Here is a 17,938-nt window from a genome sequence, read left to right on the forward strand (position 1 = left end):
TTGGATCAGTCGGATCGTGAAGACGTACAACTACATCAACCGCGTTCTCATAACGCTTCCGCTTACGGTCTACGAGGGTACATAGACAATGCTCTCCCCTCTCGTTGGTATGCATTGATAAGTCTCCGTCATATCTACTTTTCCAAACACTTTTGCCCTTGTTTTGGACTCTAATTTCATGATTTGAATGGAACTAACCCAGACTGACGTTGTTTTCAGCAGAATTGCCATGGTGTTATTTTTGTGTAGAAATAAAAGTTCTCGGAATGACCTGAAAATCAACGGAGATTATTTTTGGAATATATTAAAAATACTGGAAGAAGAATCCACGTCAGGGGGCCCACACCCTGTCCACGAGGGTGGGGGTGCGCCTACCCCCCTGGGCGCGTCTCCCTGCCTCGTGGGCCCCCTGACGCTCAACCGACCTCAACTCCAACTCCATATATTCGTGTTCGGGGAGGAAAAAATCAGAGAGAAGGATTCATCGCGTTTTATGATACAGAGCCGCCGCCAAGCCCTAAACTCTCTCGGGAGGGCTGATCTGGATCCGTTTGGGGCTCCGGAGAGGGGAATCCGTCGCCATCGTCATCATCAACCTTCCTCCATCACCAATTTCATGATGCTCACCGCCGTGCGTGAGTAATTCCATCGTAGGCTTGCTGGACGGTGATGGGTTGGATGAGATTTATCATGTAATCGAGTTAGTTTTGTTAGGGTTTGATCCCTAGTATCCACCATGTTCCGAATTGATGTTGCTATGACTTTGCTATGCTTAATGCTTGTCACTAGGTCCCGAGTGCCATGATTTCAGATCTGAACCTATTATGTTTTCATGAATATATGTGAGTTCTTGATCCTATCCTGCAAGTCTATACTCACCTATTATGTGTTATGATCCATTAACCCCGAAGTGACAATAATCGGGATACTTACCAGTGATGAACGTAGTTTGAGGAGTTCATGTATTCACTATGTGTTAATGCTTTGGTCTGGTACTCTATTAAAAGGAGGCCTTAATATCCCTTAGTTTCCAATAGGACCCCGCTGCCACGAGAGGGTAGGACAAAGGATGTCATGCAAGTTCTTTTCCATAAGCACGTATGACTATATTCGGAATACATGCCTACATTACATTGATGAATTGGAGCTAGTTCTGTGTCACCCTATGTTATAGCTGTTGCATGATCGATCGCATCCGACATAATTCTCAATCACCGATCCAATGCCTATGAGCTTTCCATATATTGTTCTTCGCTTATTTACTTTTCCGTTGCTACTGTTACAATCACTATAAAACCAAAACTGCTACCGTTACTTTTGCCACCGTTACCACTACTATGATATTACTTTGCTACTAAATACCTTACTGCAGATATTAAGTTTCCAGGTGTGGTTGAATTGACAACTCAGCTGTTAATAATTGACAACTCGAATCAATAAATTTGGGTTGAATACTCTACCCTCAAAAACTGTTGTGATCCCCTATACTTCTGGGTTATCAAGACTATTTTCTGGCGCCGTTGCCGGGGAGCATAGCTCTATTCTTTGAGTCACTTGGGATTTATATCTGCTGGTCACTATGAAGAACTTGAAAGATCAAGGAACCAAGATTTTTCCCTCAACTACGAGGGGAGGTAAGGAACTGTCATCTAGCTCTGCAGTTGGTTCACCTTCTGTTTTGAGTAAACTTGCGACACCTACACATGCTATTGATTCTGATAGGTCGCATGTTATTGATGATGCCACTTCTGCTTTGCATGATACTTATGATGAAACTACTTCTATGCTTGATAATACTATGCGACTAGGTGAATTTCTTGAGGAACAACTTTCTAGGGCTAGAGATAATGAAATTATTGAAACTGATAATAATGATGAAAGTGATGATGAAGGTTCTCCCCCTAGATATGAATTGCCTGTTGTTCCTGAGGGTTATTTTATGGATGAAGAAACTGCTAGAGACTTCCTAGCTTGCAATGATAGATCTGATCTTAAGAAATTATTAGCTAAGCTTAAAGAAAAGTCTTTGAATGCTAGAATGAAATATGACCCTGATTTTGCTACTTCACCTATCTTTATTACTAATAAGGATTATGATTTCTCTGTCGATCCTGAGATAATTACTTTGGTTGAATCTGATCCTTTTTATGGCTATGAATCTAAAACTGTTGTGGCACATCTTACTAAATTAAATGATATAGCCACCCTATTCACTAATGATGAGAAAACTCGCTATTATTATATCCTTAAGTTATTCTGTTCTCATTAAAGGGTGAAGCTAAAACATGGTTTAATTCTCTTGATCTTGGTTGTGTGCATAGTCCCTAGGATATGATTTATTACTTCTCTGCTAAATATTTCCCCGCTCATAAGAAACAAGCTGCCTTAAGGGAAATATATAATTTTGTGCAAATTGAAGAAGAGAGTCTCCCACAAGATTGAGGGAGGCTTCTCCGATTACTTAATGCTTTGCCCGATCATCCTCTCAAGAAAAATGAAATATTTGATATCTTTTATAATGGACTAACCAATGCTTCCAGAGATTACCTGGATAGTTGTGCTGGTTGTGTTTTCAGGGAAAGAACTGTTGATCAAGCTGAACTGCTATTGAATAATATGTTGACTAATGAAAATAATTGGACACTTCCTGAACCAACTCCTAAGCCAACTCCGAAGAAAAGGGCTATTCTATTTCTCAGTCCTGAAGATATGAAAGAGGCAAAGAAATCTATGAAAGAAAAAGGTATTAAAGCTGAAGTTGTTAAGAATTTACCACCTATTGAAGAAATACATGGTCTTGATAACCCGACACAGGTAGTAAAGGTAAATTTTGTTTATAGATATGATAAAGCTGAAATTCCGCCTATTAAGTGTGCTAGCCAATGCTTAGATGAGTTTGATAATTTTATGGTTAAACAAGAAAACTTCAATGCTTGTGTTGGTAGACAATTGAGACATAATGCTTATATGATTGAACACTTGAGTGATTATATGGCTAGTGTTAAGGGCGAACTTAAACTTATTAGTAAACATGCTTCCATGGTTACCACTCAAGTAGAGCAAGTACTTAAGGCTCAGAATGATTTTCTCAGTGAATTAAATAATAAGAGAAATGATAATGCTATTAGAGTTATGGCAAGAGGTGGTAAAATGACTCAGGAACCTTTGTATCCCGAAGGCCATCCTAAAAGAATTGAGCAAGATTCTCAAAGAACTAATGTAGATGCACCTAGTCCTTCTAAGAGGAAGAAAAAGAAAAATGATAGGACTTTGCATGCTTCTAATGATCCTATTGTTGACACACCTGAGAATCCCAATGATATTTCTATTTCTGATGCTGAAACACAATCTGGTAATGAACATGAACCGAGTGATAATATTAATGATGATGTTCATGTTGATGCTCAACCTAGCAATGACAATGATATAGAGATTGAACCTACTATTGATCTTGATAACCCACAATCAAAGAATCAACGTTATGATAAGAGAGACTTTGTTGCTAGGAAGCACGGTAACGAAAGAGAACCATGGGTTCAGAAACCCATGCCCTTTCCTCCAAAACCATCCAAGAAAAAGGATGATGAGGATTTTGAGCGCTTTGTTGGAATGATTAGACCTATCTTTTTGCGTATGCGTTTGACTGATATGCTTAAAGTGAATCCTTATGGCAAGTACATGAAAGATATTGTTACTAATAAGAGAAAAATACCGGAAGATGAAATTTCCACCATGCTTGCTAATTACACTTTTAAGGGTGGAATACCAAAGAAACTAGGAGATCCTGGAGTACCAACTATACCATGCTCCATTAAAAGAAACTATGTTAAAACTGCCTTATGTGATCTTGGAGCCAGTGTTAGTGTTATGCCTCTCTCCTTATATCGTAGACTTGATTTGAATAAGTTGACACCTACTGAAATATCTTTGCAAATGGCTGATAAATCAACTGCAATACCTGTCGGTATTTGTGAGGATGTGCCTGTTGTGGTTGCAAACGTTACTATTTTAACAGACTTTGTTATTTTTTATATTCTCGAGGACGATAGTATGTCTATTATTCTTGGAAGACCCTTTTTGAATACTGCAGGGGCTGTTATTGATTGCAATAAAGGAAATGTCACTTTTCATGTTAATGGTAATGAGCATACGGTACACTTTCCGAGGAAACAACCTCGAGTTCACAGTATCAATTCTATTGGAAAAATTTCAACTATTACTATTGGAGGTTTTGAATTTCCTCTTCCTACTGTCAAGAAGAAATATGATATTCTTATTGTTGGGGACATGCATATCCCCATTGTGGTAACCTAGTTTTATTCAAAAATTCTCCGATTTCATGTTATTCGAAATGAGTTTGTTATCAAGACCTGATCAACCTTGTTAGTGGATTCCTTTTGATGATCATGAGATGGATGAATTTAGAAAAAACAACTCTCTGTACCCTCTTTTTACTTTATGTTATTTACATTAAATAAAGCAAGAATAGTATTTTCTACCTGTTTTCTGAATTATCTATGCAATAAAAAATACCCCTAAAATAAAAGTTCTCCAAATGCCTTGAAAATTTAATATGAATTTTTCTAGAATATTTGTGAATATCTGGCACCGAGAACACATTAGGGGGAGCCAGCACCTGGCCACGAGGGTCCAGGGCGCGCCCACCCCTTGGGTGCGCCCCCTACCTCGTGGGCCCCTGGTGCCCCCTCCACTTATTCTAGCCACCACACACTCCTTCTTCCTCCCAAAAAATCACCAACCAGCTCAAGCACGAGTTCTAGCTCATCTTGCTGCCATTTTTGATCTCCTTGCTCAAAGCTCCATTCACAAAACTGCTTCGGGGGATTGTTCTTCGGTATGTGACTCCTCCAATGGTCCAATTAGTCTTTGTTCTAGTGCTTTATTTATTGAAATTTTTTGCTGCTAAGGTGACCATGTTCTTGAGTTTGCATGTCAAATTTATGTGGTCAAAAGTAGTTTTAATGCATGATATGGCCTCTAGGCACTTGTAGGAGTAGTTGCTATCAATCTTGTTGAGTTTGGTTCACTTTTATTTTAAGTTATTAATAATTTCAAAAAAATTTAGAAAAAGATGAAGAGATTTTTGAGGGGCTCATCGAGCCGAAGCTCGAAGGATAAACAAAGTGAAGAGAACAAGAAGCCCAAGTATAATCTCACTCGTACTGTGGAGGTTCGGTCGTGTGAATGGTCTTGTGATGAGTTCTTGAGAGAAGCCGGGATTCATGTAGATTTTTACTATTTGGCTGAGAATACAGGCCTCATCGCCTTCCTCCACGACTAGCGTGAACAGTATCTCTTACTCACCAATATCTTTGTGCAAATTTTCATTTCCATGCTAGGAGATCACCACCTTCGGTGGAATTTTATTTATATGATGAGCATAAGGAGATGTCACTTCGTGATTTTTGCCGGGTTTGTTTGATACCTTTTGAGGGTAGCATAGAGGAACCACATCGTAATGATGTGGAAGATTGCTGTAGGGGAAATGAGGAAAGTTTCCGATGCAAGAATTACTAGCATTCATTTTCCTGTTCTACGTTACTTTGCAATATTTTCTAGTAGATGCTTAATTGATTGCGGGAACTGTGGGAAACTTAGTGCTCCTGATATTGTTATTTTGCGCCATGCCTTGTTTCAAGATACTACTTTCACTTTAGGCGCTATTGTTGCTAAACGGTTAAATCTGAACCGTACTAAGGGCCCTGTCCTTGGAGGCATTTTTGCCTCGCGCCTAGCTGCACACTTTAACATACCTATCAGACATTATGAGAAAGAGGAAAAGTTGCTGCCTAATATTTTTCTAGATTATAAGAGCATGGTAGCACATGATTTTATTGTTAAGAATAAGAAGAAGATGCTTAAATATAGACTGATTTTTGGTATGAATAACTTTGAGACTATTACCTTCCCCGCTCCCTCTTTGTTTAACATATTTTCAGGCAAGTACCTTGTTTTACCGGAGGACGTTTATGGATACTGGAGCGTGACACCAGCTCCAGAGCCTGAGCTGGAACCACCCCTGGACCCTTATCGGCAGTCAGTTTATCAGTGGGATCCGAAGGAGATCGTTAACCAATGGCACCCAGAGGACACTCCTCCTTACACCGGAGAGGACCACTTTGATCCATGGGCATAGACCAACTTAGGCCAAAAGCCTAAGCTTGGGGTAGTACGTATTTCTCATCGACATTAAATTCATGTTCACACACTCATGCCAGTTGTCGGTGCTGATACTTTTTCATTGTATCATCCATGCTAGTTTAAATTTCTTTTTAAGCTTTCTTCTTTTGTGTTTGATAAACCTTAGGAAAACCCCCAAAAAATTAGTTGTAGCTTTTAGCTAGTTTACTTCCCATGCCTGTAGTAGCAGTAATTAAAAAGAAAACCAAAAAAGATTTCTCGTTCTTCTTTTTCTTGTTGGGAGCTTTCCTGTGTAAATAGTTTAATTTCTTTCTTGTTCTTTGGGGGTCGAGAGGAGAAGACCATGATGAAAATGTTAAATGGCTCTCATATGCATTATTGTTGATTCTAACGAAGAGCCCATATTACCTTGTCTTCTCCCTTGAATTGAATGCTTGCAGATTCCAGCTTAGTCCAATGCACGTGCACTATTATTATTATCCACACTATTCGGTCATGCAAGTGAAAGGCAATAATGATGATATATGATGAACTGATTGAGATGAGAAAATATGGTATGAACTCGACCTCTCTTATTTTTGTAAATATGATTAGTTCATCATTCCTGATTTAGCCTATTATGAATGAAACATGTTTGCAATGAAAATTAGAGATTATAGTTGCTTATGCCATGCTTAATTAGCTAGGAGTTTATAATGGTTTACCTTGCGTGCCAACATGCTATTAAAATGGTTGTGATGTGGTATGATGGGGTGGTATCCTCCTTTGAACGATTTGAGTGGCTTGACTTGGCACATGTTCATGCATGTAGTTGAAACAAAATCAACACAGCCTCTATGATATTTATGTTCATGGTGCATTATATCCTACCCATGCTTGCATTCGGTGTTGATTAATTTTAATGCATGTTCATGACTGTTGTCGCTCTCTAGCTAGTCGCTTCCCAGTCTCTTTCCAGCCTTCACTTGTACTAAGCGGGAATACTGCTTGTGCATCCAACTCCATAAACCCCAAAAGTTGTTCAATATGAGTCCACCATACCTTCTTATATACGGTATCTACCTGCCGTTCCAAGTAAATTTGTATGTGACAAACTCTAAACCTTCAAATAAACATTCTGTTTTGTATGCTCGAATAGCTCATGTATCAACTAGGGCTGTCTGTACCTTCCATGTTAGGCGGGTTATTCTCAAGAGGAGTGGACTTCACTCCTCACTCATGAGAAAATGGCTGGTCACCGGGATGCCCAGTCCAATGCTCAAATCGAATCAAAATAATTGCAAACAAAACTCCCCCAGGATTGTTGTTAGTTGGAGGCACCCATTGTTTCGGGCAAGCCATGGATTGATGCTTGTTGGTGGTGGGGGAGTATAAACTTTACCATTCTTCTTGGGAAATGCCTATATTGTGTGTAGCATGGAAGATATCGAGATATCTCGGTTGTTATGTTGACAATGAAAGTATACCACTCAAAATATTATTCATCTCTATTTCAAAACTGAGCTCTGGCACCTCTCAAATCCCTGCTTCCCTCTGCGAAGGGCCTATCCATTTACTTTTATGTTGAGTCATCATCCTCTTAGTAAAAAGCACCAGTTGGAGAGCACCACTGTCATTTGCATCCATTACTATAGTTTACAGTGAGTATGACTTGACTGGATCTCTTTTACCATGAATTACAATGTCTAGTCAGTTCTTGATCTTTAAAGGTGCTCTGAATTTATGTTTTGCGGTCTCAGGAAGGGCTAGCGAGATACCATCTTATCATATCATATTATGATTGTTTTGAGAAAGTGTTGTCATCCGAGATTTATTATTATTGCTCGCTAGTTGATTATGCCATTGATATGAGTAAACATGAGACCTAAATGTTATGGTGAATATGGTTAGTTCATAATCTTTGCTGAAAACTCGAATGCTGGCTTTACATATTTGCAACAACAAGAGCAAACAGAGTTTGTAAAAGTCTTTCTTTATCACTTCCAGTTTGTCAACTGAAATGCTTGAGGACGAGCAAAGGTTTAAGCTTGGGGGAGTTGATACGTCTCTGTCGTATCTACTTTTCCAAACACTTTTGCCCTTGTTTTGGACTCTAATTTGCATTTTGAATGGAACTATCCCGGACTGACGTAGTTTTCAGCAGAATTGCCATGGTGTTATTTTTGTGTAGAAATAAAAGTTCTCGAAACGTCCTAAAAATCAACGGAGATTATTGTTGGAATATACTAAAAATACTGGAAGAAGAATCCACGTCAGAGGGCCCACACCCTGTCCACGAGGGTGGGGGCGCGCCTACACCCTGGGCGTGCCCCCTGCCTCGTGGGCCCCCTGACGCTCCACCAACCTCAACTCCAACTCCATATATTCATGTTCGGGGAGAAAAAAATCAGAGAGAAGGATTCATCATGATTTACAATACGGATCTGCCGCCAAGCCCTAAACTCTCCCGGGAGGGCTGATCTGGAGTCCGTTCGGGGCTTCGGAGAGGGGAATCCGTCGCCATCGTCATCATCAACCTTCCTCCATCACCAATTTCATGATGCTCACCGCCGTGCGTGAGTAATTCCATCGTAGGCTTGCTGGACGGTGATGGGTTGGATGAGATTTATCATGTAATCGAGTTAGTTTTATTAGGGTTTGATCCCTAGTATTCACTATGTTCTGATATTGATGTTGATCTGACTTTGCTATGATTAATGCTTGTCACTAGGGCCCGAGTGCCATGATTTCAGATCTGAACCTATTATGTTTTCATGAATATATGTGAGTTCTTGATCCTATCTTGCAAGTCTATAGTCACCTATTATGTGTTATGATCCGTTAACCCCGAAGTGACAATAACCGGGATACTTACTGGTGATGATCGTAGTTTGAGGAGTTCATGTATTCACTATGTGTTAATGCTTTGGTCCGGTACTCTATTAAAAGGAGGCCTTAATATGCCTTATTTTCCAATAGGACCCCGCTACCACGGGAGGGTAGGACAAAATATGTCATGCAAGTTCTTTTCCATAAGCACGTATGACTATATTCGGAATACATGACTACATTACATTGATGAACTGGAGCTACTTCTGTGTCACTCTATGTTATAACTGTTGCATGATCGATCGCATCCAACATATCCATCACCGATCCAATGCCTACGAGCTTTCCATATATTGTTCTTCGCTTATTTACTTTTCCGTGGTTACTGTTACAATCACTATAAAACCAAAACTGCTATCGTTACTTCTGCCACCGTTACCACTAATATCATATTACTTTGCTACTAAATACCTTGCTGCAGATATTAAGTTTCCAGGTGTGGTTGAATTGACAACTCAGCTGCTAATAGTTGAGAATATTCTTTGGCTCCCCTTGTGTCAAATCAATAAATTTGGGTTGAATACTCTACCCTCGAAAACTGTTGTGATCCCCTATACTTGTGGGTTATCATGCATCACCATGATCTTGCGTGTGCTTAGGATTTTTTTTGAAATTACTGCGTTCCCCAACAGTGGCATCAGAGCCAGGTTTATGCGTAGATGTCATATGCACGAGTAGAACACAAAGGAGTTGTGGGCATGGGTATATACATATTGCTTGCCGTCACTAGTTGATTCTTGATTCAGCAGCATTGTTGGATGAAGCGGCCCAGACCGACATTACGCATACGCTTACGCGAGACTGGTTCTACCGGCGTGCTTCGCACACAGGTGGCTAGTGGGTGTCTGTTTCTCCAGCTTTAGCTGAATCAGATTCGATGAACAGGGTTCTTTCTGAAGATCAAAAAGCAATCACTATACCACGTTGTGGGTTTTGATGTGTAGGTAAGTGATGACCCACAAGTATAGGGGATCTACCATAGTCCTTTCGATAAGTGAGAGTATCGAGCCCAACGAGGAGCAGAAGGAAATGATAAGCGGTTTCTAGCAAGGTATTCTCTGCAAGTACTGAAATAAGTGGTAATAGATAGTTTTGTGATAGGATAATTTGTAACGAGCAACAAGTAACAAAAGTAAATAAGGTGCAGCAAGGTGGCCCAATCCTTTTGGTAGCAAAGGACAAGCCTGGGAAAACTCTTATATAGAGAAAAGCGCTCCCGAGGACACATGGGAATATCATCAAGCTAGTTTTCATCACGCTCATATGATTCGCTTTCGGTACTTTGATAATCTGATATGTGGGTGGACCGGTGCTTGGGTACAGTCCTTACTTGGACAAGCATCCACTTATGATTAACCTCTATTGCAAGCATCCGCAACTACAACAAAAGTATTAAGGTTAACCTAACCATAGCATGAAACATATGGATCCAAATTAGCCCCTTACGAAGCAATGCATAAACTAGGGTTTAAGCTTCTGTCACTCTAGCAACCCATCATCCACTTATTACTCCCCAATGCCTTCCTCTAGGCCCAAACAATTGTGAAGTGTCATGTAGTCGACGTTCACATAACACCACTAGAGGAGAGACAACATACATCTCATCAAAATATCAAACGAATACCAAATTCACATGACTACTAATAGCAAGACTTCTCCCATGTCCTCAGGAACAAACGTAACTACTCGCAAAGCATAAACATGTTCATAATCAGAGGGGTATTAATATGCATATAGGATCTGAACATATGATCTTCCACCAAATAAACCAACTAGCATCAACTACAAGGAGTAATTAACACTACTAGCAACCTACTAGCACCAATCACGGACTTGGAGACAAGAATTGGATACAAGAGATGAACTAGGGTTTTGAGAGGAGATGATGCTGATGAAGATGTTGATGGAGATTGCCCTCTCCCGATGAGAGGAGCGTTGGTGATGACGATGGCGATGATTTCCCCATCCGGGAGGGAAGTTTCCCCGGCAGAACAGCTCTGCCGGAGCCCTAGATTGGTTCCGCCAAGGTTCCGCCTTGTGGCGCTGGAGTTTCGTTCGAGAAGATGGCTTCTTATTTTTTTTCATCGAAAGACTTCATATAGCAGAAGATGGCCACCGGAGGGCCACCAGGGGGCCCATGAGGTAGGGGGCACGCCCAGGGGGTTAGGGCGCGCCCCTGACCCTCGTGGGCAGGGTGTGGCCCCCCTGGTGAATTTCTTCCGCTGAGTTTTTTTTATATATTCTGAAAACGTCTTCCGTGAAGTTTCAGGACTTTTGGAGCTATGTAGAATAGGTCTCTAATATTTGCTCCTTTTCCAGCCCAGAATCCCAGCTGTCGGCATTATCCCTCTTTATGGAAACCTTGTAAAATAAGAGAGAATAGGCATAAGTATTGTGACATAATGTGTAATAACAGCCCATAATGAAATAAATATTGATATAAAAGCATGATGCAAAATGGACGTACCAACTCCCCCAAGCTTAGACCTTGCTTGTCCTCAAGCGAAAGCCGAAATCGAAAAATATATCCACATGTTTAGAGATAGAGGTGTCGATAAAAATAAAATACGGACATGAGGGCATCATGATCATTCTTAGAACAGCAACTTATATAATTCTTGTCATATAATTTCTTATGCTAGAGTAATAATTCAATCACAATTTCAAGTATGAATCGTAAATTTCATTGACAACTAACAAACTATAATCTCAGTCATTGGAGCAATTGCAATTTATCATAACATAGGAAAGAGTCAACATATAAGAGCTTTTCAGCAAGTCCACATACTCAACTATCGTATAGTCTTTCACAATTGCTGACACTCATGCAATACTTATGGGTATGGAGTTAATCGGACACAGAGATAGATAGGGGCTTATAGTTTTGCCTCCCAACGTTTTACCTCAAGGGTAATGTCAACAATAATAGTTCATGAAAACTCACATCCAATTAGCCATATATACCAGGATCTTTCCAACATACTGTGCTTGCCAAAGGATAAAATGTAAAAAAAGAAGAAGGGTGAAGATCACCACGACTCTTATGCAATGTAGGGGATAAAAGTAAAAGATAAGCCCTTCGCAGAGGGAAGCAGAGGTTGTCATGTGCTTTTGTAGTTGGATGCACAAAATCTTAATGCAAAAGAACGTCACTTTATATTGCCACTTATGATATGGACCTTTATTATGCAGTCTGTCGCTTTTATTTCTTCCGTATCACACGATCCTATAAATCTTATTTCTCCCACACTAATAAGTCATACATATTTAGAGAGCAATTTTTATTGCTTGCACCGATGACAACTTTCATGGAGGACCTTACTCAATCCATAGGTAGGTATGGTGGACTCTCATGGCAAAACTGGTTTAAGGGTATTTGGAAGCACAAGTAGTATCTCTACTTGGTGCGATGAATTTGGCCAACATGAGAGGGAAAGGCAAGCTCAACCATGTTGGATGATCCATGACAATATAATTTATCTCAGATGTAAGAAAACATAACCCATTACGTTGTCTTCCTTGTCCAACATCAACTCTTTAGCATGTCATATTTTAATGAGTGCTGGCAATCATAAAAGATGTTCAAGATAGTATATCTATATGTGAAGACCTCTCTTTCTTTATTACTTCCTATTAATTGCAACGATGACCAAAACTATGTTTGTCAACTCTCAACAACTTTTATTCATCATACTTTTTCTATGTGAGCTCATCACTCTCCATAAGATTCACATGATCTCTTTGTTTCTTTTTATTTCTTTCTCTTTTCTTTTATTCCCTTAGGATCATGGCAAAATAATCAAGCCCTTGACTCAACACTAATCTTTATTATATAGCTCACGGACTCGATTACATAGAGGAATTATAAAGCAAAACTCACGACTAGATCATACTAAGAACTTTTATTCTACTAGATCAAGATATTATCAAAAGGATTGAACTAAGGAAAACTGTAGCGACCAGACCTCAAACGGTCCAATCTCTATGCTCAGGTGTCATCCCTGGATCAGTAATGGTGACACCACACAGTACTTGAAGGATTTATAACAGAGTAGCAATCACACACTTATTACATCGAGTGTCTCAAAAGAGAACTTATTACAATAAATATGTCTTAAGGCCATCTAATAACGATAACAGCGGAAGGCTTGGAAGATAAGTGAGTCCATCAACTCCAACGGCATCACTGAGTATAGAACCACGACCTAAAAGCACCTTACTCGTCGTCTGAAAAGTCTACAACATGAACGTTGCAGCCCGAAACGGGTCAGCACATGGAATATGCTGGCAATGTAACACATAGAGAGTAATGAAAGATATAGGCTATACTATATGCATATTTGGCTGGTGGAAAGCTCTATGGTTACAGTTTTGTGAAAAGCCAATTTTTCCCTACTGCAAAGGAATAAATTTTAATTAACTATCATGGTAGTTGTTAAACATTGAGAATGGTTGACAGCATTCTCAATCCCAATTAAGCAACATCATTAAACAAAACCCAACAAAATTAATTTAGAGTAACATGATGAGATTCACATGATAATCCAGGTACTAGATACTCAAGATGTCCATAACCGGGGACACGGCTAACCATGATTAGTTTATACACTCTGCAGAGGTTTGCACACTTTTCCCCCACAAGACTCGATCTCCTCCGTTGGATTTCCCGCACTGCATGGTATTTGAGAAATGGATGACCGAGACATAGTCTTTCAGAAGCGCTAGCACCTTACGACCGGGTAGACCGTTACACCTACTTTCCCCTACATCTGCTAGTCTACCACTTTAAGAGTTCGCACGACTTAGTCAACTATGCTAGAGCCCATAGTAGCTTGTGGCTGCACACGGAAGTTTCTCACTACAAGAAATATGTCAACTTATGACCTTCTGTCAGTGACCCTCGAAGAATTGGTCATAAATTTATGACCATTTTAGACCAATTGGTCAAAAGCTGTCTCGGGCTCTAAACCCTAAACCATAACGACCATTTTGGTCAAAAAGGTCATAATTTCATTAGAGGAAATGGTCATAAAGCAAACAGCGCTAGTCCGCTGCCTTATTTCTAGTTGTTAACGACCAATATAGATGGTCATAGCCTTGTAAATTGTGGTGGGTTGCTATGACTAGGCGCCACGTCATCAGTTTTGCCTATGTGTCATGTCCATGTGGCAGTTTTTGCCCTAGGTTGTGAAGCAACCTATATTTCTGTCATTCCCAAAATTCCCAAAAAAATCTCATAAATTCTTCGGGTCATATCTTCATCAAATATGTAAAAATCTTCCTTGCCTAGTTCAAAAATAATTCAAAAATATTCATTTTCCTATTCTGTTCAGAACAACAGTTTGTGAAGAAAGTACCACTTTGGCATGTCCAAATAGTATCCATTTTCTAAAGTGCTTTCCTATGCCCAAATAACCATCCTCCAACAAATACCAGCTCAATCCATTCATTATTTTGAGCCGAGCTTCAACATTCGTAGTTATGTCCAGTGTGGTAGTTTGCAAAGCAAGTACCACCTAGGCTCCTCCTTTTGAGCTGAAAATTTGTGAAGACGGTGTTCTTAGTAACTGATCATCCTCAGCCAAAACGCACGCCCAGTAGCCATGTACATTTCCCGTACCGCTAATCAAACACTTGGCTGCTAATTCATGTTTGAGCATCGATCGGTCTCCTCGTGAGAATCTTATGTTGTAATTTTCTTCCTAGCACCTACCCGGGGAGTGCCCAACCCACTAGACATGCATATGCCGCCCAGAACACATGGCAATGCAAGGGTCACGCGGTGACCACGCGGCGGGCATGCGAGTTTACGCGCTCTAGAGTTGGGGCCCTCGGCCACCGCCCAAACCTCGACGTATCGCCACCAAACCATGTATTTATGATTAAATAGGTACTTATGTACCTAGAAATGATTTTTGTAAAAAATAAATAGCAAACTATGAGACAGCTGTAGTTCAAATTTGACCCGCTTCCAACTAAATCGGCGGAAATTTGTCTTTTTCACGAGAGGTGGATCAAAACTTTTTACACCCAACCATTTTGTCAATTGTGCATTAAATATGGCCTAGTATTTTAGAAAAATGATTTGGTCCAATTTTGCAACAATTATTTGGGAGGTCCTTCACAAAAAAACCTCCTTTGGGCACTCGAAAAATGGAAAATGGTTTTTTCGTCCAAAGAAAATGAAAACTTCCTTAGGCAAAATTGTTTACCATTCCAATATGCACCCTTGTGCACAATATGAGATCATTTTGAACAAACTATGCCATGAATGTGGCCATAAGATTGATCATTTGGCTTGAAAGCCATTGATCTCCACACGTGATAGCTCGTTTCTGAGAACACTTTTTTAAAATAATTGCCGTATTAAAAGTTTGTTATTTTTCTTGGGAACTTGGCCACATATAATGACACAATGCAAAGGTTTCCCAATTTTTTGATTTTTTTTGAATTTTTTATGCCCGTTACAAAATGCGGTCAAAACGACAGGAATGACCGTTCCTAGCTAGTGGTTGAATCTTGGAATTTTTTTGGTGTTTCTCTTATTAAATAGGTACTTATGTACCTAGAAATGATTTTTGTAAAAAATAAATAGCAAACTATGATGCAGCTGCAGTTCAAATTTGACCCGCTTCCTACTGAATCGGTGGAAATTTGTCTTTTTCACGAGAGGTGGATCAAAACTTTGTACACCCAACCATTTTGTCTATTGTGCATTAAATATGGCCTAGTATTTTAGAAAAATGATTTGGTCCAATTTTGCAACAATTATTTGGGACGTCCTTCACAAAAAACCTTCTTTTTGGACACTTGAAAAATGGAAAATGGTTTTTTCGTACAAAGAAAATGAAAACTTCCTTAGGCAATATTGTTTTCCATTCCAATATGCACCCTTGGGTACAATATGAGATCATTTTAACAAACTATGCCATGAATGTGGCCATAAGATTGATCATTTGGCTTGAAAGCCATTGATCTCCACACCTAATAGCTCGTTTCTGAGAACACTTTTTAAAAAATAATTACCGTATTACAAGTTTGTTATTTTTCCTAGGAACTTGGCCACATATAATGACACAATGCGAAGGTTTCCCAATTTTTTGATTTTTTTGAATTTTTTATGCCCGTTTCAAAATGCGGTCAAAACGGCGGGAATGACCGTTCCTAGCTAGTGGTTGAATCTTGGAATTTTTTTGGTGTTTCTCTAATTAAATAGATACTTATGTACCTAGAAATAATTTTTGCAAAAAATAAATAGCAAACTACAAGGCAGCTACAGTTCAAATTTGACCCGCTTCCAACTGAATCGGTGGAAATTTGTCTTTTTCACGAGAGGTGGATCAAAACTTTTTACACCCAACCATTTGGTCAATTGTGCATTAAATATGGCCTAGTATTTTAGAAAAATGATTTGGTACAATTTTACAACAATTATTTGGGAGGTTCTTCACAAAGAAACCTCCTTTTTGGACACTCGAAAAATGGAAAATGGTTTTTTCGTCCAAAGAAATTGAAAACTTCCTTAGGCAATATTGTTTTCCATTCCAATATGCACCCTTGGGTACAATATGAGATCATTTTAACAAACTATGCCATGAATGTGGCCATTAGATTGATCATTTGGCTTGAAAGCCACTGATCTCCATACCTGATAGCTCGTTTCTGAGAATACTTTTTAAAAATAATTACCGTATTACAAGTTTGTTATTTTTCCTAGGAACTTGGCCACATATAATGACACAATGCGAAAGTTTCCCAATTTTTTGATTTTTTTTGAATTTTTTATGCCCGTTTCAAAATGTGGTAAACCGGCGGGAATGACCGTTCCTAGCTAGTGGTTGAATCTTGGAATTTTTTGATGTTTCTCTGATTAAATAGATACTTATGTACCTAGAAATGATTTTTGGAAAAAATAAATAGCAAACTAGAAGGCAGCTACAGTTCAAATTTGACCCGCTTCCAGCTGAATCGGCGGAAATTTGTCTTTTTCACGAGAGGTGGATCAAAAGTTTTTACACCCAACCATTTGGTCAATTATGCATTAAATATGTCCTAGTAATTTAGAAAAATGATTTGGTCCAATTTTACAACAATTATTTGGGAGGTTCTTCACAAAAAAACATTTTTGCCACAAGAAAAATGATTAAAAAAATATAGAAAGATAAAAAATGCATGGAAATCGGTGATCATCCATAAAATGGGGTCTAATTTGAGTGAAAAATTTGGTTGTGCCATTTTGAAAAATATTTTGATAGTTGCTTCACAAAATTCCCCTAGTTTTAGTACTTACAAACTATTTTAAATCACAAAATTTCTGAACCAATCATGGCTCTTCTCATGGATCACCCCACTATAGTCGATCTGAACCGTCTGCGTCCGAAGGATCCAATGTCTATCATTCACCTCTCAGGTCATAGAGGCCCAACCCAAACCCTAGCAGCAACGCAATCCCCCTCTCCCCCTCTCCCACCGCCGCCTGTCTCTCCCAATCTCCCCGATCCAGATCTCTCCGTCGCCGCCCAAACCCAATCCCCAACCCAATCTCCTGAGTGCGATGCCGCGCCCCTGCTTTGTCCCTCTGCATCGCCTACATCATCCGGCACCATGGCCTCCTGCATCGCCGGATCAGGGTGCCACCACCGTGCGGGCCCCGACCCCGCACCCCACGGTGGCCGGAGACGATGGCGAGGAAGGGCTCGGTCCCCTGACGAATCCTCCTCCCTCCATGCCAGCACGCCTCGATCCCATCGGCCCAACGCCCAGGCCCAGCACGTGTTGCCTCCATGGACTCCACTGCGAGTTCTACCAGGCCGAGGACGGGGAGCACAGCCGCCGCCTCCTCGCGCTGCTCGCCACCTCCCTCACCGTGCTTGACGCCATGCAAGGTCTGCCTCTCTCCTCCTCATGG

This window comes from Triticum urartu, chromosome 1A (assembly GCF_056163025.1).
Source record: "Triticum urartu cultivar PI428250 chromosome 1A, HENAU_Tu73, whole genome shotgun sequence".
Classification (NCBI taxonomy): Eukaryota; Viridiplantae; Streptophyta; class Magnoliopsida; order Poales; family Poaceae; genus Triticum; species Triticum urartu.